The following is a 3582-nucleotide window of genomic DNA, read 5'->3' on the forward strand; positions in this document are numbered from 1 at the left end:
CAAGTTTTTTTGAAAATATATTTCCTCTATCAATATCCATATTTTAACGGCGACCCAATAATCGATGTTAAAAGTATCAAGTACCCCTAATTTGTTATGATTAATCAAGATGAAGAATACAGACGATCTCTAGGTTTTCTTTTCCCCTTTTGGGAACTGTATTTTTCTCTTTTATTAAATGATTATCCTTCCCTTGAATTAAAACGGAGATAATCGTTCCGCGGAGTATAAATCCGACGGCTAAAGTGACATTAATAGGTGAAGTATGACCTATGCAGGGAGAATCTTAAGCACGCCGATAATATATGAGACGTTATTTTGCACTGGCCTCCACCTGGTCTCTCAAGCTAAACGTGATTTTCCCATCTAGTCGGATTTCCGTTGTCCAACGGTATATAATTCAGGGCGGAAAATCCATGTCGCATATTTCATTATTGCGATATTAGCGATGCTTCTCGTTTCGCCGTTTACTTCTCGGACAATATTGCGATTTGGAAACCGCGCTCGATCTCAAAGGTAACGTGTGTGGTAACGATGATTAATTATGCAGATGAGTGAAACGTGGTACCCTCTTTGTACGGCGTGGCTAATAACGTTTCTGATTCGCGAACGTATATGGATTTCGATATACGTTTCTCTCAGACTTACGCCACGCGAATTTCAATACTTATTGGATACTACATTACTCTCGGAAAGTATCTCAATGTATATTCCCACGAGTATAAGGTGAAGGTATTTTCGTTGCGCGAGAGTAATCTTGTTATAAGTTTCTCATCCAGCTTGAGGGCCAAGATGATTGAAATTGGGTTGGATAAATGCAATAAATTCTGGATATGATTCTCACAATGAAATTTATTGAATAAGTTTATTCAATTGTCAAACTGTTTATAATAATTAACAGGTAGTCGTTAAAGGATTCGCAATTACTGTGACGTTGAAATATCATCTAGTTTTCTATTTCTTATACATAAAAATAGCGTAATACACCGCCGAAGTTAGGTGACGCATAACAAGGAAGTAATTCGCAATTATTACGAACTCCCGCAATCAAATACAGCTGCTGCGCTGCAAGCAATTAGTGCGCGATCATTTTCATGGTATGTCATATCCATTTGTGTATATAATTTCTCTGTGAATGTTCCAATTCTCATCAAAGATATCTCGAAATTTGTCTTTGCTTTAATTTGCAGAAAAGTAATTTACCATTTTTATAGCATAACCTCGTGTAAAATTAGAATCTTTGCGATATTCAAAATTCAAATATCCTTTTTATTATTTTTTGAGTCTGGGGGGAGGAGGGGGTCGTCGAGATGTAGATCAAAGAAAATCTCAGCTTCCTCTTGATACTAGAAGATTATATATAACAGCTGCGTCTGAACATACATCTTGATACATGGTTCCTACAAAACCTTGTCCCACGGCATGATGCTTCGTAATATTTCTTGTAAGATAAGCTACTGATGTAAGATAAGCCACGATGCATGCATCGCCTTCGTATGTGTGATCAGCATTGTTTACGGTTTTCCATTCGTGTGGCATGTAGTTGCAACCGCGCTGAATTGTGAAATACATCTTGTCCTTGATTTAGTATTCAAAGGGATTTAGCTCGAGGACAAAACGCTATCCCGTGTTTATGAACATAGAATAGCAGACCACTTTCGTGGATTAATCGCGACATAAAGATTACATATTTCTATTTTATTATTCCGTTAACTTAGAATATAACATATTGATTGATTTTATAAAATATTTACACATGACTTATAGATGCATCGCGCAATGATCATAAGTAGAATTTTTACAAACGTGAAAATATTGAAGTTTTGCTGAACCAAAAGTTGTTAATAATGTAAGAAATCTATATTACATGTATTTTATAGAAACGAGAGATATATACCTCGAAAAATATATTTTATACAGTTCGCTGATTTTCAAGGAAAGAAAGAACCATTCGAAATATTCTTTACGTAAATCAGAACGTTCCTTAGAAAATTGTAGGTATATAAAAGAGCTTTGACAAATCACGCGTACCCTTTTCTCAATAAATATATTCTGAAATGATTGAAGGATTTTTATAACAACAATAAAGAGCATTGTCATTAAACGCATGGAGAGACGGATGTGCCGGATATTGCTTTCCACATCCATTCTTACGTGTCCAACCATCCTTACAGCGTGTGATTACAACTTCTCTTTCATCCACCTCTCGCGTGTCCTCCCGCACCATAATAGTCTTGAGAGACAGCGGAAAGGGACGACGAAACTCCACAATGTGGAACGTCATCAGCGGGACTTATGAAGGATAAGTTGTTCAAACCCCCGGAAACCGAGTCCTACTTAGGATTTATAGCACCGCGAACTTCTCATCTCTCGGCAAGTGCTGATGCCTGCTCATTTATTTATGCCTTCATGAGGGATTCCGTATATTCTTTTCAACAGAAGCGTGGCGGCTATTAATCTTACGTATATAATGCACAGAATTATTAACGTCATCTTTTTTTTTTGATTGCGCGAAAATATACATGCCTATGATTGATAATAGGAGTATTTAATGAGATAATATAATTCCTTGTTGAAAAACAGAATTCTCTATAAAGATTTTTATCTGCATGTCTCTTTCTCTAGTCTTTGAAGTTTTAATATTAAACATCTTGATAACGGAGCTTCCAAGTCGAGATTCTGTTAAAATAGAGTCTGGAATTCAAAGCGTCGAAGTCAGAGAATTCTGTGTTAAAATAAAAATAGTGTTTTATTTAAGCAGGGTTTTAATGTGCAACGTTATCACGATATTTAATTAACAAAAATTAAGGAGTTGTAAGAGGAATATTGCGTGACGAAATTTCGTTAAGAAAATATTCACTTTTGATCTGATTAAGAAGTCTGTAAATGTTTCATGTGCGATTTTTTAATGCGCTGCATAGATTTTAAAAAGATTATGATTTGCTTCGTTTCACGATCACCCGCGTAATAACGGGAATATGCAAATACAGAAACGAGGATTTGCATCAAGTAAGGCGATGTAATCGCGTTAAAACCGAGTACAAAGCATGTGCTATTGCGAAAAGTACCTCGCAAACGGAATTTCACTATTGTAAGTACGTCCGATACACGCGGAGAATAAGGCTCCTTTAGCCTCATCATATATATACCAACTTGATCCCTAACTCGAATCAAACTCTCCATTGTAATCTCCCCATTGTGAAACTTAGCGTAATATCTCTGCCGGTGACCGAATTGCCTTATCAGTTGAAAATTACGCGATATTACGCGGCATATATGCGTGTTCTACCGTTGCAACAAGTAGTGACCGCAGAAGACAAGTGGATTTAATAAAAATCGATAGGAATTTATTTGGCGACGTTAATGTCTCGGGAATTCTTTTCACAATTACATATCAGAGAAATAAAGAAATGCCAGTTCATAAATTAATTTAAAAAAAAAGTCAGAAAAGGGTTAAAAAAGGCATCATCTTACTTGATGCAAAACCTCGATTCTCAATCAAATATTTGTATTTTATTATAGTGATCGTGAAACGAATCATAATCTTTTTAAAATTTATGCAGCGCGTTGAAAAATTGCATA

This window comes from Temnothorax curvispinosus, unplaced genomic scaffold (genome assembly GCF_003070985.1).
Source record: "Temnothorax curvispinosus isolate PA1 unplaced genomic scaffold, ASM307098v1 QBEX01017430.1, whole genome shotgun sequence".
Lineage (NCBI taxonomy): Eukaryota > Metazoa > Arthropoda > Insecta > Hymenoptera > Formicidae > Temnothorax > Temnothorax curvispinosus.